This window comes from Physeter macrocephalus, chromosome 13 (genome assembly GCF_002837175.3).
Source record: "Physeter macrocephalus isolate SW-GA chromosome 13, ASM283717v5, whole genome shotgun sequence".
Taxonomy (NCBI): Eukaryota; Metazoa; Chordata; class Mammalia; order Artiodactyla; family Physeteridae; genus Physeter; species Physeter macrocephalus.
The window spans coordinates 49,981,926-50,006,048 of record NC_041226.1 but is presented as its reverse complement, the minus strand read 5'-3'; the positions used below and the strand labels follow the sequence as shown (position 1 = coordinate 50,006,048).

General features: G+C 40.1%; 1 protein-coding gene across 3 annotated transcripts in view; it reads left to right on the top strand.

Annotated features, from left to right (window-relative positions):
- Window positions 1-24,123, top strand: part of TBC1D4 (TBC1 domain family member 4) — a 640,377-nt gene that overhangs the window by 496,096 nt on the left and 120,158 nt on the right. For all 3 annotated transcript variants that reach the window (XR_008619072.1, XR_008619073.1, XR_003682569.2), the window contains one exon: window positions 3,761-3,955. The gene's annotated coding sequence lies outside the window, so the exon portion shown is untranslated. The remainder of the gene's footprint in view (window positions 1-3,760; window positions 3,956-24,123) is intronic.

The following is a 24,123-nucleotide window of genomic DNA, read 5'->3' as shown; positions in this document are numbered from 1 at the left end:
GGCCATGGCTCACGGGCCCAGCCGCTCCGCGGCATGTGGGATCCTCCCAGACCGGGGCGCGAACCCGGTTCCCCTGCATCGGCAGGCGGATGCGCAAGCACTGCGCCACCAGGGAAGCCCTGTTGTTTTTTTTTTTAATGGAACATTAATCTTGGTTAAACTTGGCTGGACTCAAACTATAATACTGTAATACTGTGTTTTGGACAACAGTTCAAATCTCAGTTCAGTTCTCTGACTTTAGCTAGGCTTCTTTGAGTCTGCCCTTTACGTGTATGGTTCGTGGTTTGGTCAGATAGTTGGACATACCTGGAATGTGGGACTCCCTCTCTCTGAATCCATCCTTCCAGTATTTTCTCTTCATTTTCCAGAAACTATGGAATTCTCTTTTCTGAGTCTTTAAGCCAGAGAGATTATAGGCTTTTTAATGGAATTTTGACCACCATGTATGGTGCCAATTTTGGCCTGTCCTCTGGCTTTCAGTTGTTTAAAAAAAAAAAGTGAAACCTCACGTTATTCCCTTCTTCTGAATATCGACTTCCCTCTAAAATGTGCTGCTTTTGTTCTTCTCTAGTACTTTTAAGTAGTTGTATTTATTTTTATTGTACTTCTTCCAGAGTTCAAAACTGTTATCTGTGAGAGGGTCAGTCCAACAGGAGCTTACTTGACAGTTATCAGAAATGAAATCTTTCTATATTTATTTTTAAAATAGCAAACCTTTATTTAAAAGCATTTTCATAAAAGAAACAACAAGAACAACAACAAAAATTCTGGGCCCGGATATTTCCACTGGTGAGTTCTTTCAAATATTTAAAGAAGAAATAATATCAGACAAAAACTCTTCCAGAAAAATTGGAAAGAAAATACTTTGTAACTCATTTTTGTGTGTCCAGCATAACACTGAGATAAAACACCTGATAAAGACATTATAAGAATGGAAAATTACTGGATAATTTCCCTTTTTTTTTTTTTTTTTTTTTTGTGGTACACGGGCCTCTCACTGTTGCGGCCTCTCCCGTTGCGGAGCACAGGCTCCGACGTGCAGGCTCAGCGGCCATGGCTCACGGGCCTAGCCGCTCCACGGCATGCGGGATCCTCCCGGACCGGGGCACGAACCTGTGTCCCCTGCATCGGCAGGCGGACTCTCAACCACTGCTCCACCAGGGAAGCCCTGGATAATTTCTTTCACAAATATAGACATACACACAAATAATCCTAAAAAGTCATTAACAAATCAATTCCAGGGATGTACTAGTAGCAAATTATGCTGTAATCTAATAGGGTTAATTTCAAAAATGCCAAGTTGATTTAACTATTATGTATCAATCAATCAATGTAATTTTTCACATTTGCACAAAAATGAAAAAGAACCCAATGATTTTCTCAATTTATGCCAAGAAAGCATTTGATAAAATTTAATGTTCATAATTTTTAAAAATGCATATCAATATGGGAACAGAAAGGGACATTCCAGTTCTATATAGTGTATCTTCATAAGTCAGTGCTTAATGGTAATATGTTGACTGCTTTACCTGAGTTCAGAAGCAAGACAAGGATGTCTGTTGTCACTAGTTCTGTTCAACATACTGAAGATCCTAGCCAGTGCAACAAGGCAATAAAGAATAATAAAATTTATAAAGGTTGGGAAGAAAAAAACAACACTGTTATTATTGGCAGATGACATTATTACATATAAAATACAAAAACATATATAAATTTAAAGAAAGTACAAATTATTAGAACTATTGAGTGAATTTAGCAAGATTACTGGGTACAACATCAATATCAAAATAAAAATCAATTTTATTTCTATAAGTAACATCAACCAAATAGAAGTTACAATTAAAAGTAGCAAGAATCTTTAGTATCTGGGAATAAATCTAATAAAAATACCAAGAATCTCTAGTACTTAAGAATAAGTCTAAAGAAAGAGCTACAAGACCTCTATACTGCAAACTATGTTGCTAAGAGGAATTAAGATGACCTGATTAAAAGGAAGAACTTACCCTGTTTCATGAAGACTCAATATTATTAAGATATCAAGTCTTCCTAAATTGGCCTATAAATTCAATAGTATCCCCTTAAAATCTCAGTGGGGTGTGTGTGTGTGTGTGTGTGTGTGTATGATATTGACAATCTAATTCTAAAATACACATTAGACATCAAAAGACCTAGAATAGTCAAGACAAATTAGAAAAAGAATAAAGATGGAGAACTTACACTAGCAGATATAAAGATTGATTTATTAAAATGTCACAGAAATGACTGTATTAGCCTAGAAACAGACTCACACATATACAGTCACCTGATACACGACAGAGGAGCCACAGCAACTTGGGGGAGGAGGGTGGTGTGGGAAGATAGTCTTTTCAATAAATGGTACGGGTCAATTGGATAAACATATGGAGAAAACATTGACCACCATCTCACACCATATGCAAGAATTCATGTAAGATGTATTATAGACCCAAATGTATAAGATAAAACAATAAAGCTTATAGAATAAGATATAGAAGGATATCTTCTTGAACTTAGGATAGGAATGATTTCCTAAAATTTACATCAGAATATCCTAATCACAAAAGAATATATTGATAAATTGGACTTCATTAAAATTAAACACTTTGGTTAATCAAAACAAAACAATAAGAGAGTCACAAGGCAAGTCACCTACTAGAAGAAGGCGTTAGCAATGCATAATGTTAGATATATGTTTTGTTAAATGTCTTTTATCAGTATGTGTCTATCTATCTACCTGCCTACCTACCTACCTACCTACCTACCTATCTATCCATTTTATCACCCATCTATCCTTTCTGTCATCTCCTACAAATCCATAAGAAAAAAAATTACTGAAAACAAAAGAGAAAGTGACTTTACAAAAGAGGATATTGAAATGAAGCATTACCGAAAGATGCTCCACCTCATAAGTTCAAACAAATTTAAATTACACCTGTGTTGTAAAACTACTATATACCAAGCAGAATGGCTAAAATGAAAAGAACTGGCAATGCAAGATATTGGCACTCATGCAGAGGTGGTAGAAGTGTCAATTGCTAAAACCACTTTGTAGAACTCTCTCATTAAAGGTAAAAGTATCCATTCTCTCTAACCCTCAGCACCAGTCCTGAGCACATAACTCTCAGAAGTTGAGTGTTAATATCCACCAAACAACATGTACAGGTATAGTTCTGTTCTTTATTATAGCTCCCAAATGAGAACAACTCAAATGTCCATCATCATTAGAATAGGTAAATAAATTTTGGTATATTCATGTAACAGAATGCCTCACAACAATGAAAAGAACACAGTAACCTGGTGAATCTCACAGACAAAACCATGGAGCAAAAAAGAGCCAGACACAAAAAGAGTACACATGGTATAATTCAATTTATAGAAAGTTCAATTCCAGGCAAAACTACTTTATAGTGATGGAAGTTGGAATACTGGTTACCTTTGGAGAGCGGAGAGTTTTGCCCAGAAATATTCTATATGTTGATTTAGGTTATGGTTATATGGATGTGCATATATTTGATAAACTTTCCATTTAAGATTTGTGTACCTTTCAGACTGAAAGGTGTGAATTTTTTTTTAAAAAGCTTGCTTAGTTAAAAATTAGTAAAAATAAGCTGTAATCCCTATGTACCACTTCAGTGCTTATGGGAACAAATTAAGGTCACTCTAAAAAATGATTAATAATCTCCCCACATGCAAAGATCTGTCTTCAGGAGGGTGAGTTTTATTCTTGATGCTTTCTTGCCAGGTAATTCCTAGGGACCCCTGAGGAATGCTTCTACATCTGTAACCTGTCTGCCTGCTGCCTCGCTCATATGCCTGTGTATTGTTTGGTCCAGAGGAACGTGAGGGCCCTCCAAGTCACCTTGGGGGTGTGTCATAACTTGCTCCTCTAAGCTCCAAGCTGAGCCAAGCTGCCTCCTCTCAGGCCCTCAAAGCCCAGGTAAGGCTTACACAGTGGTCCAGCTAGTATAATCCTAATGGTCAGTGGTCTATGTTCTATAGTTTCAGCTACTCAGTATGTCCCATCAGCATTACAGTCTACTCCACATTTTTTTTCCATTTATATTTAGAGTTAAAAAATTTTTTTTAATTGGAGTATAGTTGATTTACAATACTGTGTTAGTTTTAGGTGTACAGCAAAATGAAACAGTTATACATATACATATATCCCCTCTTTTTAAGATTCTTTTCCCATATAGGCCATCACAGAGTACTGAGTAGCATTCCCTCTGCTATACAGTAGGGCCTTATTAGTTGTCTATTCTATATATAGCAGTGTGTATTTAGAGAACACATTTCTCCTTCTTCTAGGAGAGAGTCCAGCAAAAGACAAAGTGATTCACCCCAACATCTCAGTCCTTGGCATCTGTGTTCAGTTGTCTCTGAATACAGAGAGTGAGAATTTGCCTTTCCCTTGTGCTCCCAACGGGGTCATTTTGATGACTTTCCCAAAACAGAGGGACCGACTCCAATCCACAAGTCCACAAGACAAGGGAGGGACTTCTTCAGCTAATACATAAATAAGGAAGGAAGGAAGGATAGAGAGGAGGAAAGAATGATAAAAATAAAACAAATGAAAGTCGTCTGTAACTGGGTTCCCACAATTATTTTAATTTTTCTTCAGTTCTCATTTTACAGGTTAGATAAATACTGTGTGGCAATATTTTTTCTTCAAATTCAACAAACATTCACAGATTTCAAAATGTGAGAGCAAACGCCTGTAGTCTAGCACTGTCACTATTTTAAACCAAGAGAAGCAAAAAGCGTGGGAAGCAGAGAAAATAGGTTTTAAACCCTGAGATACAGTGGACGACATCAAAACAGTACCCACGGGATGTCATTTTATCTACAGGGGAAGGTTTCATCCACGTGGCGTAAATCATTCTACTTTAGAAAAAGGGAGAAACTGTACAGAAGCATTTGCAGGAATTGCGGCCACAGTAGAATGTCACAGTTTCCCCATTGTCCATGTATGAAAGTGAGTGACACTCTGATATGGCTGTGATCCCATGTAAATAAGAGCCACACCCCCTCCCCACAAAGGACCAACGCCACCCCCTTTCTCCCATTTATTCCTCGCTTAATCTTCCAGACATGCTACCGCCCTCTGGGATACATCAGGAAGATTCACTGAGATCCTAAGATAGGGGAGGCTTGTGGCTTATCTCTCAGAGAACTGCCATTTCCTGTCCAATGTCCTCCTGTGAGAAGTTGCAATTACATTTTTTCTCCAAGGTCTGTCTGGATGTGACATTTCCATTTGCTCCTGCAGTCCTCACCCTGTCCCTGATTAGGGTTGTCACCGTCTCTTGAGCCTCCTTCCCACAACAAATGAAAGAAGGTGAGGGAGAACAGGGAGGTGCAGGGTGAGGCCTGATTCCTCCTGTATTTACAGTTTAAAAAAAATCAAAATAAATCCAAGGAATAAACCCTCCATTGTCTCCACTGATATAACTGCCCAGAATTCAGCCCAGAGCTGAAGTGGCCAGAGCTACTTACAACCTTGAGCATGGCATTTGACTTGGCTGGTCCCTTTATGCTGTTAAAAGATAAAACTGAGGCATGTTAAAACATTTTAAGAGTTTATTTGAACAAAAAAATCAATCAGAATGGTGCAGCACCAAACTGGAAATGGCCACCAACGCTGGCTCCATGGGCAAGAGCTACGGGAGAGGCTTTTACAGACAAAAGGTGGAAAAAAGGAAGGCAGTTATTGATTGCCTGTAGCTTAAAGCCTAGTTTGTTGTTTGTGATTGGTTGTTCTTAGTGTTTTGCTTTTGCAACCTGCGGAATTTATAAGCTTATATTTTGGTTTGCATACATAGGCCTTGAAATAAACATGTATTAACATAACACATTTTTGATTTGTGCATCGAAATATGTGACCCATGTGTATGCAACACACAAAAATAACAGTATTTCCAGAATCACTGTCATAAGAAAGAGCTCCAAGAGCCTGTGTGGTTCCAGTTGGCCCAGTGGAGGGAATAGGATTTCAGGCGCCTGGGAAGCCCAGTGGAGAGGCTGCTGGTAGGGGCTCAGGCCCTTGTGTGCACAGCACACGTCCTGTCTCTCTAGCTGCAAAAAGCCTCATACTTGGTGGGAGGCTATGAAGGGAACAGCAGGGTAAAGAAAAGGCCTTTACCCGATGGTACTCCGATTTCAGTTAAGATACCCAGTTAGCCCTGATTCCGGCATGTGCACAGGTGCTATGGCTTGAAATAAAGTAGCAAGTGACACTGTTGAAATGTGTAACTAAATACATAAGTTTTTATTAAAGAAAAATATTGAAATCTTAAATGACACTATTTCTTATTGGTTAAAATGTGGCCCCTGGCATCCTAATGCCTGGGTTCTCATCTCAGCTCCATCGGTCTGTGACCTTAAAAGTTATTTATCCTCTCTGCACCTCTGTTTCTCCTGTGTATGATTGTTGTGATTATACCTCTAAAACAATTAGCACAATGGCTTAGCCCATAAGAGGCTTTACCTGATGTTACTAATTATTATTAGTTATGGGTAAGACTAAATATAGGGAAAAATTCATGGGTTCCTCCTCTAATTGTTATTAATATTTTGACACTTTTTTCTTACATATTTATTTTATTTGAGAAGGGTATGATTCAAGTTTTTGGTTTCATTGAAGGTGTTTTAGAGATAACCAAGTTAACCTGTTAGCACATACATATAATCGTGAGTGTATGAACGTTTATGTTTGTATACATGAGTGATGGGTGTACATATGTGTGCATGCGTGTGTGTGCATGGGCATATGAAGTGTATATATGTGAGAGTATGTATGTGTGTATGTATGTGCATATATTGATGGGTATTTCCTGGGGCTGCTGTAACAAATTACCACAAACTTGGTGGCTTAATACAACAGAAATTTATTCTTTCACAGTTTTGGAGGCCAGAACTGTCTGAAATTAGCATCACTGGGCTGAAATCAAGATGTAGGCAGTGCCACAGTCCCTCTGGAGATTCTAAAGGAGAAAACTGATCCTTGCCTCTTCCAGCCTCTGGTCACTGGGCATTTCTTGACTGTGGCCACATCGTTCCAGTCTCTGCCTCTGTCTCCATATGGAACTTCTCCTTTGTGTGTGTGTGTAAAATCTCTCCCTGCTCTCTCTTATAAAGACACTAGTGATGGCGTCAGGGCCCATCTCGACAGTCCAGAATGAGAATGATCTCTCCATCACAAGATCCTAGTAACATTAGTCAAGACCTTTTCCCCAAATAAGATAACGAATGGCAGGGATTAGGTCCTGATATCTTTGGGGGGCCACTTTGCAGCCTACTTCAGGTGTATATGTCTGTGCATGTGTGTGGGTGCATAAGTGTGTATATATGTTAGTGTGTGTATGTGCATATGGGTGATGGGTGTACGTGCATGTGTGTGCAGGCGTCTGAGTGTGTTATGTGTGTATACTTGTGTATACACATATGTTGATCTGCATAGTGTGTGCATATAGGTACACATGTGCAACTGTATGCATGTATGTGTATATGTGTGTGAATGTGTGATGTGTATGCATGTATATGCGTTTGGGTATAATTTAATGGAAAATGGGCTATCTCTCTGACCTTTGCTTAAAATATTTTATTAAAGTTTTGAAATGTGAATTAGTTGGAAGTCTGTTCTAGTGAATCAGTGTTCTCCTAACAGATGGTCAAATAAGCACAATGTTTCTACCTTCTCAGAAATCATCTTAAGCACAAAATTGTTATCGTTTGTGAGAAAAGAGCAGCCTTTTAAAAATGCTAGTGAACAAGCAAGACATACCTGTCTTACCTCTGTCTGAAACTCAGAAAAAGAACCCGAGTGGGAGTTCAGCTCAATGAAATATTCATTAGGACTGTATTGATAGCACAGAGGGTCTATTACTCATTTTAATCTCAGCCAACCAGGTAAATAGGCACTGGTCCATGAACCCTGGCCTGAAAGAATCAGGGAAGGCTTAATGAAAGCCAGACAGTGGCCCTAAATGAGGGGTTTTAAACTTTCTTTTCCTCCGCATTTTAAAACCTGTCTATGGGAACTATAGTTGGGTTTTATGAGGACTGGAAGGTGTTACAATCTGCACTGGTGGTTGTTATAAGGAAGAGACTAGGAAAGATAGAGCCATGGTGAGTTAACTGCATTAGGGCAATTTCTTAAAGGCTTAATGTGTATTTTATATATATATATATGTATATGTATGTATATGTATATATATATGTATGTTTATGTTTATATAATTATATCATTATATACATATACATTTTAATAATTTTAAATACCTATGTGTTCTATAAAAATAAAAAAGGGAGCCCATTCAATAGTGTGTAGGGCACCATGCCAGTGGCTACCATGGAAGTTTACCAAGGTGTTGAAAGTACAGCATCCACCTTGAACAATTTATAATCTATTTCCTGTGAGAAGTGCTCGCTTAGTACATTAGGGCTGCTATAACAAAATACCATAGAGTGGGTGGCTTATAAGCAACAGAAGTTATTTCTTATAGTATTGGAGGCTGGGGAGTCCAAAATCAAGGTGCCAGGAGATTTGGTGTCTGGTGAGAGCCTGCTTCCTTGTTCATAGACAGCTTTCCTCTGGATGTGTCCCCCATGACAAAAGGGATGAGGGAGCTCTTCGGTCTCTTTTATAAGGGCACTAATCCCATTCTTTAGAGCCCTCATGACCTAGTCACTCCAAAAGGTCCCACCTCTAAATACCATCATGTTAGAGATTAGTATTTAATATGTGAGTATTGGAGGGCACAAGCATTCAGTCTATAGCAAGTTCATAAAAGGCACTTCAGGGGTGGGAGAGAACCCATGGTCAGGGGAACTGGCATGCATTCATGAAGTGGTGGTGTATCAACAGTGCCTGGATACAAGAATGAGAAATCAACTGATAGAGCTGACTGTAAGGAAGATAAGAACTAACTGGGGGAAACATGTTGATAAAGATAGGAAAAGGCAGGGCTTATCTGAATAACATATAAGCCCATCTTTCCAGAGCATAGGCTACTTCCTGAACAGGGCTTTTTCAACCTCAGCAGTACTGACAATTTGGATCAGACAACTCTCTGATGCAGGGGGCTGTCCTGTGCACTGTAGGACACTTAGCATCATCCCTGGCCTCTACTTCCTAGATGCCAGTAGCGCCCTGCCTTCCCTACTCCCCGCACCCCACGTTGTAACAAGCAAGATTTTCTCCAGATGTTGCCAGAAGTCTCCTTGGAGGCAGTAAGGCCCCTAGTTGAGAATCGCTGCTCTAGAACCTTGTCCTCCAGGGACCAGCAGCATCAGTATTACAAGGGAACTTGTTAGAAATGCAGAAATTCAGACCTCGTCTCAGACCTCCTGAAATAGCTTCTGCATTTTAACAAGATCCCCAGGTGCTTCCTAAGCACATTAAAATCTGAGGACAGCTGCTCTGAGGAGTAGAAGAAAGGGCTGGGGAGATTGGTTGCGGGTAGATCCTGGAAAGGCTCGAACATTTTGCTACAATTTTAGATTTAACTTCGTAGGCAATGAGACTGTACGGAATGTTTTCTTTTTATCACAAACTTATTTTAGAAATAGTAACTTGCAGTCTAATTTTGCCTGTTTAATGTTCTTCTCACCCTCCTTACTACCTCAGTCTCAGTTTTAGGGGGAATGACGAATGCCAGCTAAAAAACTTTGTTTCCCAGTCTCCCCTGTCGTGGAGGGGCTCCTGGGACTGTATTCTAGGAGGAAGTTGTTCGGGGAGTCCTAGGGAAGCTCCTGCTGACTCAGATGTCATGCCCCCTTTCCCTTAGATCTTGCTTCTTCTTTCCTGGGAATGAACAAGATGGCTTGAATTCCAGCAGCCATCTTTACAGTTAGAGGAGGAGAGGCCCTCCCTAAAGATGGTGGAGTACAAAGCTGGAAGGAACCTGAGTCAGAGAGAGAAAAATATACCCTAATCTTGTTTAAGCCATTATTTTTCAGAGGTTTATTACTCACAGCTGAATGCAATTCCTGGCTGATTAAGATTGCTATTGATGTGATGGCTTAATTGGAGGAAAGGAAATCTGGGCAGAAACGATTGAAATAGCCGGGGTGGGAGATTGGGAGAACGTAAATAAACCTGAAGAGGAATTTAGAATCTGATTTCCTTTGAGGTATGATCATTTTAAAATTTGTCAGTGGAAAAATGGCAATGTAGGTTTTTTTTAAACACATTTTGTGTTTTTTTAAGTAGTTATTTGTATTATCGCGAATAACACGCTCTCTGTTAAATTCCAACCTTTCATTTTTATTTTATTTCTTTATGTATTTATTTTTGACTCCACTACATGACAGGTGGGATTAGTTCCCTGACCAGGGATTGAGCCCGTACCCCCTGCTTTGGAAGTGTGGCGTCTTAACCACTGGACCACCAGGGAAGTCCCGGCAATGTAGTTTTTAAACATTTGAAAGTCAGGAAGAGGAATGGTATTGTGATAATGCCGAGTTTGATTTTGGACATACGGAACTTGAGATTAATCAAACAATTAGATGTGCGTACCCAGCAGGCACTTGCTCAGGAGAGAAGTTGCCTGCGAACATATAAGGACACTGGTGAGTGGAAGGTGGGCAGGAATGAGGACTGGCAAGACGAAGGGAGAAGGAGAACGGGGTGATCGTGGTGCATCAGTGAAATGGATAGAGAAGCGTGAAGGAGGATCATGGGCCGGGAGATAGTAAGGGCTTTCTGCTGAACAGTGTCCACAGAAGGGCTTTTTACAATAGTGTTGAGAGGTGTAACTCAGAGGACCAGAAGCTATTTTATGAGGAAGTCTACTTGCTCAAGGAGCACTTCCTTCCCTACAGTGACCTCAGAAATCAGCGAGGTCAAGTGTTTGCTCATTCCCTGCAGTTAGGCTGAGTAACTGAAGCCTGCTCCATCTTTTCCAGACTCTTCTGTGTTGGTCATGACTCCTCAGATATGTGCCTTAGCGACTACTGTCGTGGAAATGGGTGATCCATGTGTGTATGGCATGGCCAATACTACTGCCCTCCGAAAATATTTCCTCTTTTTTTCTACTCAGTGTCTTTTGCATACCCAGAGAAATTAACTCCACAAAAGTTGGTTTATTAGGGCTTCCCTGGTGGCACAGTGGTTGAGAATCTGCCTGCCAGTGCAGGGGACACGGGTTCGAGCCCTGGTCTGGGAGGATCCCACATGCCGCAGAGCAGCTAGGCCCGTGAGCCATGGCTGCTGAGCCTGCGCGTCTGGAGCCTGTGCTCCGCAACAAGAGAGGCCGCGATAGTGAGAGGCCCGCGCACAAGCGGCCCCTGCTCGCCACAACTAGAGGAAGCCCTTGCACAGAAATGAAGACCCAACACAGCAAAAATAAAATAAATTAATTTTTTTAAAAAAGTTGGTTTGTTAAATAGCTGCAAATACAGGTCATAGGTGAGGTGTTTTCAGGGATTGCAAAGATGATAAAGCCATGACCTGGCTCTTAGGATCTAGCTTTTACCAGGATGGAAAGCAGATTAGCATGATAAGTGCTTTTTAGTAAGTTATATCTCAGGGTGCTCTGGTTCTAAAAATTAAAGCCCTGGGGTCACATCTGAAGGCAGGACTTTCTGCTAGTCTAAAATGCATGAGCTTTGGGGTCCATGTCCTCCTGCTTTTGGGGGGAACGTTTCCTCGGTCTTCTTTTCTCTCTTTCCCATTTAACCTCATTCTCTTACAGCACCTCCCTCCTCTAAGAGGACACCATCTCAAGTCCCATCCATTTTTGTCCCTTCTCAAAAATAATTCCCATTATAGCCACTGTTTCTTATTTCATGTTCACGGTCCCTTGTCTGCAATTATGAAATCCTGAAGCTCTGAAAACCAAAAGTTGGTTTTTTAAAAAATTTTTGGGGGGTAGAATTGATTTACAATGTTGTGCCAGTTTCAGGTGTACAGCAAAGTGATTCTGTTATACAAATACATCTATCCACTCTTTTTCAGATTCCCCACCCATATAGGCCTTTACAGAGTACTGAGTAGAGTTCTCTGTGCTATACAGTAGGTCCCTATCACGTATCCATTTTATATTTAGTAGTGTGTATGTGTCAATCCCAGTCTTCCAATTTATCCCTCCCCTCCCCTTATCCCCTGGTAACCGAAGTTGCTTTTTAAAATAACTCATGTGATAGCAAAACCTTCCCTGAACTTAAGTGAGGTGCTGTATAGCATTTATTCATCCCTAGAGCATTCATTTTGTTGCTTGAAGAAGCGTTAATGTGTTGGTCAAGGAGTGCTGCTTTATACCTTACTATGGAAAACTCTTATTACCACCTTTTTAAAACTTGAAACATTCTGAATTCCCAAACGTATCTGGTCCCAAGAGTTTTGGATGAGGGGATGCGGGCCTGTACTGGTCTCAAAGTCCTAACCAGTGCAAAGAAGATGGAAAGAAGAGGTTATAATGGCTGCGAGAGTGGAGACAGCATGATCATTTGCAAACAAAGCCATGTGTTAATTGGAAAACTCATGAGAATCAGCTGAAAAGCCATTAGACATAAGTGAGATGACTAAACCCAAAGTAAATGGCTATGTCAAAAGTCCAGCCCTTTACTAGGTTCTGAGACTAATCTTTTTTTTTTTTTTTTTTTTTTTTTTTTGCGGTACGCGGACCTCTCACTGTTGTGGCCTCTCCCGTTGCGGAGCGCAGGCTCCGGACGCGCAGGCTCAGCGGCCATGGCTCACGGGCCCAGCCGCTCCACGGCTTGTGGGATCCCCCCGGACCGGGGCACGAACCCGCGTCCCCTGCATCGGCAGGCGGACTCTCAACCACTGCGCCACCAGGGAAGCCCTGAGACTGATCTTATAATTAGAGTTTAAGGAAACTAACCTAGTTCATTAGTTTAAATGACTGAGATCAAATTTGTACTCCAAATTGAATAGTTGGGTTCCTGTCCTTCCTTGTGACCAACATCCCACTTTTCCTTCCAGTTTCTCCAAGATCCCCGGGATGGCAGCTCTATGATGAGAGAGCCACAGCCTGCTTGGCAAGCTCTTTAGTCCTGCCTGAGTACCTAGATCTCGTTTCACGTGTTCCCTGGACCTGCTGGGATCCCAGGCTTCCGGCGGGCTTGATTCTGCACCCCTACCGTTGCCCCCTGCTCTTGCCTCCAACCCTTGTCTCTAGAATGCTGCTCCTTGCATGATTTTGGATGCCAACTTTGGCCTTTTTCAGAAATGATATTCAGATAGCTTTGTTGTGACTTTACCTAGAGTGATTGTGCAACACATCATATAAACAACCTCAAAGATCACAGAAACAGAACAGCGCAGCTGTGCCTCCACACGCCCAGAGAAGCCATTGAGTTTTGGTGACATTTTAAATCTGAACAGTGACTAATGATGCACCTGGGATATAAACTCTGAATCATACAAAACCATTAATTGCCTCTGTCCCAGGTAAAGCTCAAGCAGTGGGAACTCTTTCATATGGTACCTGTTTGAGCTTCACTTATGAGCAGGGTTACAGAAGGAATCTGTTTGGAGAGGCCAATGTCTGTCTTCTGAAATATTCTTTTCCTCCCTCCCCTCCCTCTCTTCCTTCCTTCCCTGTCTTTCTTCCATGTGTCATTCATTTGTCAGTGTTCTCATCTGAAAAATGGAGATAATACTAGTATCTTCCTTGTAGATTGTTGCAAAGATTGCATGAGTTGGTATGTACTTAAAACCCTTGAGTGCCTGGCCCAAGGTAAAAGTTTTAAAGTGTCTGTGATTATTGTTGATACCAACTCTATGTCAGGCTCTGTTCTAGGGGCTGTGGATACAAAGATGAAAAGCACTGCTCTGCTATTCAGTATCTCCAGTATTTGTAGATACTTTGTATTTGCAGGATGTGCTTTTCTGAAGCATGGACTCTGACATGAGTGGTCTGGATAGGAGAGCTAGCTCCATCCTGTCACGCATTAACTGTATGACCTTGGGCAAGTTACTCAGTCTCTCTAAATCTTAGTTTCCCCCAGTGAAGGTAACTGTAATAATAATAATTTCTATCTCCTAGATTTGTTGTGAGTAATAAAGGACCTAAGACAGTAAAGCACTTGGATAACAGAATATCCAGAGTAAGTAATCAATACTGAGTTCCTTTATTTTCAGGTGCTACTGATTGCAAGTCCTGAGATGGTCCTCGATAGGACTTTACCTAATGATTCTCATCGTTATGGATAGGATGGGCAAAGGATGGGGTCTGTTGTGCTACTCGAGATCTGCTATTCGGAAAGTTTTTTAATTTGAATACTTCTTCCCTAATGTGTTGGCTAAGTCCAGACAGCTGAGGGACCACATGGAGGAGACAGGGACTCTCCAGGGATACTGCCTGATTTCAAATCTCAACTTATGCAATATCTGATTCTATGACCTGGGTATCTACTTAACCTCTCAAATTCTGTTTTGCCATCTGTAGCATGGGTATAATAATAACCACTAATTCATAGTTATGGTGAAAGTCAACTAAGATAATCTAAGTAAGGAAGTGAGTATAGCAAACATGCCTGGCATGTAGTAAGTGTTCTATTAAATTGGCACTTATTGTCATGTTTGAGTAGTTTTTGATTCTTTGCTTGGAAAAGAGCTTGCATAGCTGGGGCTCTGAGTCTCTCCTCACTCTAGTTTTATTTTTACTCCCAGGGTTATTTATTTTAATTTTTAATTCGTTTTTTTTTCTTATTTCAAGAGCATACATGTTCATCACTGGAAGAAATATCAAAAAAATTCTGTTTTGTGTGTTTGCTAATCCTCTACCCTTAGGCAGAGTGGGTGTCTCAGTGGGCTAGACTGCTGGACCTACAGTCCAGTCACAGGATGGCTGGACCCGACCATTTTAATTACTGGCTGGCATTCAGGTTCATAGGAAGTGGTCACCAGAAATCATTTGTTATCTCCAACACACATATAGGCTGTGATAACGACGTTTATATTTTCTCTGTTGAGATTGTATTTTTTTAAATGTTTTAGGGAGAAAGTCAGATTCGGTGCTGTAATGTCATCCTTGAGAGTGGATATATACTGTCTGTTACTATCTTTATTTCTAGTGTGAGTCCCCACTAAGCAACAGGTGAGACTGTCAATAGCTACCATTTATTAAGCAACAGGCCCCTCATGCATCATCTCATTTATTCCAAATGGTCAAAATAGGTATTAGTGAAATAGATATTAGTTTCCCCTTTTAGCCTTGAGAAAGCTAGCCCTGGATTAAATAACCTGCCCCATATCATATAACTAGGATTAAAACCAGACTCAATATGACTTCAAAGTTTTTCAGCTACTGTGTCCCCAAAACTAGAGCTGATTTAAACAAATTAAAAAAAAAAGAAGAAGAAACTTTCAACAGTAATCTTTACTAAAGGGAAAACTTCATAAATTCTTCTAGGAGCACAAATTGAATAAAAACATAAAAATACAAACAACAAACAGCCTAAGTATATTTTTCCCAACCTCCCGTACACAATCCAACATACCCATGGAGTACTGATATTTTAAAATCTAATACAGTCACTTGGTTCATAAAAATTTGACCTCATTTAAATTGTCAGGTAGAAGAAACTCATGATAAACAGACAAGAGCAATCAAAAATTGCATATAAAATTTTGGAAACACCTGAATACAAGTCACTTTCTGAATGCAGGGTTCTCTTATCATTTTGTATAAGAAACACAACCTTAGACCTTCCTGGCATTGCAATAATAATGAAGGAAAGCCCTTATGCTCAAAATGATTAAAACACACAAAGCAAGCATGGGGGAGAAAGTCTTGTCTTCACTCTACTGTGTTGTGCAACAGAGTGAATATAATCTCCCTTAGTTTCTGCTAAACATCCAAGCTGTTTAATTTACATTATTCTATTCATTTGAATTCACCTCGGATTTAGTAAAGGGAAAAAAAGAACCCAAAACCTCACAATAAATGAGAAGGTGTAGTTAAACAAGATACTTTAATGGATCTTAATAAAATCAGGTGGGGTGAAGGCGAAAATCAACTCACCCTGAAGTCACATTGGTTGGTGGCCAAACATTTTGCAGGATGGGAGCAAGTATATTCATTATTCGAAGATAATAATTAAAATTACTGTCTGCAGTGCCCTTCAGCTTAAGTTGTGATCGTGCAATATCTCACAATTTTTGCTTCATATTGAAGGCATTTTTTTTTTTTTTTTTTTTTTTTTGGGATGCGGGCCTTCCTCTATTGTGGCCTCTCCCGTTGCGGAGCACAGGCTCCGGACACGCAGGCTCAGCGGCCATGGCTCACGGGCCCAGCCGCTCCGCGGCATGTGGGATCCTCCCATACCGGGGCGCGAACCCGGTTCCCCTGCATCGGCAGGCGGACCCTCAACCACTGCGCCACCAGGGAAGCCCATTACATATTATTTTAAAGCATCATTTTAATGACTGTGTAATATTCCATTCTGTGGATGTATTTTAATTTATTTAGCTGAATTCCTTTGATATTACTGATTTTTCTCCATTTTAAGTGGGAATAAACATTCTTGTAGCAAAAATCTTTTCTTAAAAGTCCACTTTGATTTACCTGGAATTGTCATTGCAAAGAGTAAGCAAAATTTTTAAAATGTTGATATCTATTATCCAAAAAATCACCAAACATATTTAACTATTTTACTCTGGCATATATAAAGGCATGAGTGACATTTCCCACACTTTTGTTACTTGCAGGTCTTTGAGGACAAATACGGAGAAAAATTTAGCTAGTAAGTAAGCCTAATTGACCAGCATCTATTCCTTAATGAGGTTCCATTTTTTTCAACTATACATTCTATGAATTGAATTAAATCCTCAAATTTGGAAATTGCAAAAACTATTGGAATGAGCACCTTTTAAATGTCAATCCTCAGTGTTATCTAGTGTCTTAAAAGACCGCTCTTTAGGCAGTGAGAGCCCAACCCTCTTGTCAGTTAGGGTGAATGAAATTGCAGTAGATGAATGGATTTTATTGGATAGAGCAGATCAGTAATTCATCCTAAATCTCATTTTTGAAAGTAAATACAGCTGGAGCAATAATGTATTTCCCAGAGGTGTCAGGTTAGGAAGGATTTAACACTTCACAATAAACTATAAGTAAACAGGATCATTTTGAAGAGCTATTGCATACTCATTAGTGTTGAAGAAGGAATTTGTAAATAAAATAGCCATCAACCAGCAATTGTGGTGATAGTAACATTTCAGAATACTTCATTATCAGAGAAAGAGAAAATACATGATCAAGAAATGTAGATGAAGAGATTTTCCAATTAATTTTTCACACCAAGAGGACGTAATTAATCCTCTTGAATATAACCCCTTAAGTGTATGAAATAGAAGAGTGCTCCTTGTATGGTCCGAGCACTGCAAAAAGTCCATGAACTCCTTGAAAGTAATTTTCTTGAGCTTCAAGTTGGAAATAAAATGGTACTAAACAATTTAATTTTAAGAAACATGAAAAAGAAAAAGCCACAAAAATTTAGTAAAAAGTTATATGATAGTGAATTTAAACACTAGTCAGAAAAAAAAATCTTATGGAACAGAGAAAGCCAACCATGACACATGCTCAGAAACAGTAGGAACAAACTCCTGAGAGTGATGTCCGGTATACCTAAGGAAAATGACTTTTCAAAATGCCTGAGGAAGCAACTTACTATAAAATTATTGATACATGTATATGAATATTGTGATGATTAATTTTATGTGTCACCTTGACTCCGTTAAAGGATGCCCAGATAGCTTGTAAAACATTTTTTTCTGGGTGTGTCTGTGAGGTCATCTCTGGAAGAGATTAGCATTTGAATTGGTAGACTGAATAAAGATTACCCTCCCCAATGTGGTTGGGCATCCTTCAATCTGTCAAGGGTCTGAATAAGAAAAAGGTGGAGGAAGGGTAAATTTGTTCTCTCTGCTTGAGCTGAGATAGCCATCTTCTCCTGCCCTTAGACATCAGTGCTCCTGGTTTTCAGGCTTTCAGACTCAGACAGGGATTTATACCATGAGCCCTGCCCTCCCCCCCCCCGCCCCCCAGTTCTCAGGCCTCAGACTCGGGCTAAATTATGTTGATACTACTGGCATTCCTGGTTTTCCAACTTGCATAAAACAGACTGTGGGATTTCTCAGTCTCCATAATCACATGAGCCAATTCCTGTAATAGATATCCTCTTAAACATATCTCTCTGTATATCGGTTCTGTTTCTTCAGAGAACTCTAACTAATACAAATATAAAAGTTTTCCTTTTATGTGTTTCTCCCAAGAACAGAGAAAAAAGATAGCAATGTTGGAAAAAGTCTACCAATTTTCTGCTACTTCCTCAGCTGTCTACATGCTAATTTGTTGTCTGTGTGTTTTAACTCAGCTGTTATCAAATAGGCCTGTAGACATGATTCACACATGGTGGGAATTAGAATTTAGGAGCAGAATATGGGTTATCTTGCAAGTTGTTGTAAGGAACCAGGGGATTGCTATTCTAGATTCCTTTTCTCTCTGCCCACTTCCACCTTATTCTGATTTTAGAAAATTATTTTGGAGTTCTGGTATAGTTACGCTTGTTTCTTGTCATGTCTGTGAGGAAATTCCAAAAGTTGAGTTTTCCAGAGGGAAAAATCTCTTTGAGGAGGGATTTTGTTTTGTACAAACTAAGAACATCTCAAAGATCTAATAATTTTACCCTTCGTTTATCTATTAATTCATTCAACAGATATTTATTGAGTACTGTTTGCTGTGCTGTACACAGAAGATACACATCTTACATTCATGGAGTTCTCCTTTTATTTGGAAAGCTAAAAATGAAAGCATACAAGACTAAACCAACTAACGTGAAATATTTATAACATGTGATATGTGATATGAAGGACAAAAACAATGCCCTGAGATTAAGAAGGGACAAGTCTACTTTTTATAGGGTGGTCAAGGAAGTCTTCCCCAGGGGAGTGATATTTAAGTTGAGAACTGAAGGATGAGAAGGGCTTAGTCATCCAAAGAGTGGATAAAGAGTGTCCCATGTAGGAAATGAGTGTATACAAAAGCCATGAGGCTGACAAGAGCCGGTTGTGTTTGCAAACCTCAAAACCAGCGTAGATGGGATCATGAGAGGGTAAGAGAAGGGGTTTGAGTGAAGCTGCTGAGGTCGTCAAGACCAGAACATGCAGGATCTGCGAGCCATGAGAAAGAAGTTCAACTTTCATCCCAAGTATAATCCCGTAAAGATTTAATCAGAAGTGTGATCTGATTTGATCAAAAGTGTGATTTGATCTGATGATCTTGATCAAATCTGATTTATGTTTTAAGAAGATGATTCTGGACACTGAGTATAGAATATAGTGAAAACAAGGAAGAGTGGAAGCAGAAACATTGTCAAGAGTTGTAGAAGTTTTGACTAGAAGATGATAAGAGCAGAGAAAACGGAGGGAAGTGGGTTTATTTGAGATTTGCTTGATAACATCAAATGCATCATGGGTAATACATTGTATATAAGGGTTGAGAACAAATGCAGAATTAAGAACTAAAACTTCGGTTTGTGCATCAGGGTAAATGGTGACACCATTTTACTGAACTGTAGCTGATTGTAAGGGCAGATTGCAGCCTATGGATTAGACAATAGAACAAGGTTTTCTCAAATTGCCCTGGTGATAAGAGTCACTTGGGGTGCTTGTTAAAAATATCTAGCCCCATCCTAGGTTCACTAAAGTGGAATCTCTCAGTGACAGGCTGAGGAGGCCTTAGTTTTGACAAGCACCATGGATGATTTCCTTATCATCAGGGAAGTTGGGGAAACATCCTGCTAGAGAAAATAACCTCCATCAAGATGGTCCCTGTGTGATACAGGGCAGAACTGCAGGATGGGGAAAGAGGAGGCTTGAGTGCAAGGAAGAGGAGATTAAAAGGCCATTGGGCTTCCACTGATGAAACTAAGGACCCTAATCAAAGTACCTAACATGATACCTGGCACAGTAGAAGAATCAAAATTCTGTGTGCTACATACACATATGCAAAGAAAACACCTTTATTTTTCATAATTAATCTAATCTTCCTCATGGAGGTAGTGATGGAGTAATGGAGAAAAAAAATATTTAGTCAAATCCAGTAAACCTAATCTGATTTGTTAATTTAAAAAAAAATCTCACTATCTCATCAAAAACAAAAAACATTCCAGTCTTTAACATTTTCTCTTTCTTCCTCTGCACCTTTCCAAGTGGGTATCTGACTGGGAAGGGGAGGTACATGCAACTTGTACCATCCTCTGACTTTTCTGGCCTCTGCAGAGATGGCCTTTGCTTGATGCTGAAGTCTGTGACTAGGAAACTCCTTTGTTCCTTAGGTATCAAAGCCAGGGCATCAGTCCTACTGGCTAAGCCCCACCTCAGCTTTGAGGTCTGACTTTGACTCCTCCCAGCAGACTGAGGCTTCAGGATCTTCTTGCCACAATATCATCTGGAAAACTAGTCTTGTAAACTCCTTTCTGTATTGCTTGAGAGAGCACGTAGGAAGTTTTGGATCCCTTCCAGTGAGCAACAAAGGAGGCTCTGGGATCCTGCCCTGCCCACACTTGCCACTCCACCAATATTCCTCCTCTACAGCCATCCTGGGAATGATTTCAATCTACAGTGTGCTCTCCTTTCAGAACCCCACATGCGAGGTCCAGCCAAAGCCTCTCCTACTTCTCTTTTGCCACTTAGCCTATCCACTACTCTTCCCTGTTCCCAGCCTTTGGCCCAGAGAGGGAAGGTCAAGACACACAAACCTCATCATCTGCACCTCCTCCTTCTGACTCTTCTCTTCCCCTCTACACTTCAGTGGGGGCCAGAAGGGATGGGCTTCCCTCCTCTGATTCTTTTCTTCCAAGGGCTTTCCCACATCATATCTTTTCTTTCCCAGATGTGGCATCTACCCTCCTCGCTTTCCCTTCCCTAGGTCTACAGTGAGGAGTGACCACTAGGGAACGAGATTTATGGCAGACTAACAAATAACATTGTTTTAAAATTTCTAATACACTCTCTGAGAACATTGTGATATGTTTATTGCTTTTGTTATTCCTGATCCAAATTCAAGTGTTATTAGTAATAAATCTTTCAAATGCATATTTCTTTTCCTGAATCACATGGAAGGGTTGCACTAGGGATTGTTTTCCAATCCAAACATAGTGCGGATGAACAGGAACTCAAGAAACATGGTAGGTGTACCAGCTTTGAGGAAAAGAAAAGCAATCTGACTCTTGTGAAGCAGCGAGAAGGAAGAAATGGGAGCCAGCTTGGGAAGAAGTCATATGACAGACTTGGGAGGCAGGGAGCAGGTAGAGTTTAGATACATAGGATGTTAGGGTTGGAAGAGACACTAGAGATAGACTAATGTTGTAATTTTACAGATGTTTAAACAATGCCCAGTAGTACATGGTGACATGTGTGGATTATACTGCTAGTGAGAGACAGGCTTGGGACTTGAGTTTGCATCCCTGGAGAGTCTGCTTCCCAATCCAGAGCAGATCCTCAGCACACCATCTTTAACTGCAACTTCAACCCAAGGATTGCATTTGAAAAGAACCTCACCTAGTAGTAATAATTCATTTCATTCATTGTATTAGTTAATTCTGTAACAGATAAACTTTGACACAGGCCAATATGGGTTTTAGACAGTTTCCTCCAGTCTTCTGCCTCTTCTATCCTGCACAGCAGAGGTTCCGAAGGTTTTTCAGTTCACAGCACCCTTATTGTCCCAGTAATTTTTTCAGAGGGCTCCTCAGCCAAAAGAAATATCTAACAGTGCTGTTCATTAAGCAGTTAGCCCCCAAAGCTTAATAAGTATTTATGTCCTAACAATCTACTAGCTGTTTGGAAAAAAAAAACATACAGATAGACCTTCAAGATGGTGGAGGAGTAAGATGAGGAGATCATCTTCCTCCCCACAAATACATCAGAAATACATCTACATGTGGAACACTTCCTACAGAGCACCTACTGAACACTGGCAGAAGACTGCAGACTTCCTATAAACCGCGTGGCTGACAGGGTCTTGGTGCTCCGGCTGGGTGTTAGGCCTTTGCCTCTGAGGTGGGAGAGCTGAGTTCAGGACATTGGTCCACGAGACTTCCCTGATCGACATAATATCAAACAACGGAAGCCGTCCCAGAGACCTTCATCTCAACGCTAAGACCCAGCTCCACTCAACAACCAGCAAGCTAAAGTGCTACACACCCTATGCCAAACAACGAGAAAGACAGGAACACAACCCCACCCATTAGCAGAGAGGCTGCCTAAAATCATAATAAGGTCACAGACACCCCAAAACACACCACTGGATGCAGTCCTGCCCACCAGAAAGACAAAATCCTGCCTCATCCACCAGAACACAGGCACTGGTCCCCTCCACCAGGAAACCTACACAACCCACTGAACCAACCTTAGCCACTGGGGGCAGACACCAAAACTAATGGGAATTATGAACTTGCAGCCTGTGAAAAGGAGACCCCAAACACAGTAAGTTAAGCAAAGTGAGAAGACAGAGAAACAGCAGATGAAGGAGCAAGGCAAAACCCCACCAGACCAAACAAATGAAGAGGAAATAGGCAGTCTACCCGAAAAAGAATTCAGAGTAATGATAGTAAAGATGATCCAAAATCTTGGAAATAGAATGGAGAAAATACAAGAAACGTTTAACAAGGACCTAGAAGAACTAAAGAGCAAACGAACAATGATGAACAACACAATAAATGAAATTAAAACTTCTCTAGAAGGAATCAGTAGTGGAATAACTGAGGAAGAAGAACGGGTAAGTGACCTGGAAGATAAAATAGTGGAAATGACTACCGCAGAGCAGAATAAAGAAAAAAGAATGAAAAGAATTGAGGACAGTCTTTGAGACCTCTGGGACAACATTAAACGCACCAACATTCGAATTATAGGGATCCCAAAAGAAGAAGAGAGAAAGAAAGGGACTGAGAAAATATTTGAAGAGATTATACTTGAAAACTTCCCTAATATGGGAAAGGAAATAGTCAATCAAGTCCAGGAAGCACAGAGAGTCCCGTACAGGTTAAACCCAAGGAGAAACACGCCAAGACATATGAAGCAAACTATCAAAAGTTAAATACAAAGAAAAAATACTAAAAGTAGCAAGGGAAAAAGCAACAAATAACATACAAGGGAATCCCCATAAGGTTAACAGCTGATCTTTCAGCAGAAACCTGCAAGCCAGAAGGGAGCGGCAGGACATATTTAAAGTGATGAAAGGGAAAAACCTACAACAAGATTACTCTACCCAGCAAGGATCTCATTCAGATTCAACAGAGAAATTAAAACCTTTACAGACATGCAAAAGCTAAGAGAATTCAGCACCACCAAAACGAGCTTTACAACAAATGCTAAAGGAACTTCTCTAGGCAGGAAACACAAGAGAAGGAAAACGCCTACAATAACAAACCCAAAACAATTAAGAAAATGATGATAGAAACATACATATCGATAACTACCTTAAATGTAATTGGATTAAACACTCCAACCAAAAGACATAGACTGGCTGAATGGATACAAAAACAAGACCTGTATATATGCTGTCTACAAGAGACCCACCTCAGACCTAGGGACACATACAGACTGAAAGTGAGGGGATGGAAAAAGATATTCCATGCAAATGGAAATCAAAAGAAAGCTGGAGTAGCAATTCTCATAACAGACAAAATAGACTATTAAATAAAGACTATTACAAGAGACAAGGACACTGTATAATGATAAAGGGATCAATCGAAGAAGAATATATAACAATTGTAAATATTTATGCACCCAACATACGAGCACCTCAGTACATAAGGCAAATGCTAACAGCCATAAAAGGAGAAATTGACAGTAACACATTCATAGCAGGATACTTTAACACCCCACTTTCACCAATGGACAGATCATCCAAAATGAAAATAAATAAGGAAACATAAGCTTTAAATGATACATTAAACAAGATAGACTTAATTGATATTTATAGGACATTCCATCCAAATACAACAGAATACACCTTCTTCTCAAGTGCTCAGTATAGATCATATCTTGGGTCACAAATCAAGCCTTGGTAAATTTAAGAAAATTCAAATAGTATCAAGTATCTTTTCTGACCACAATGCTATGAGACTAGATAT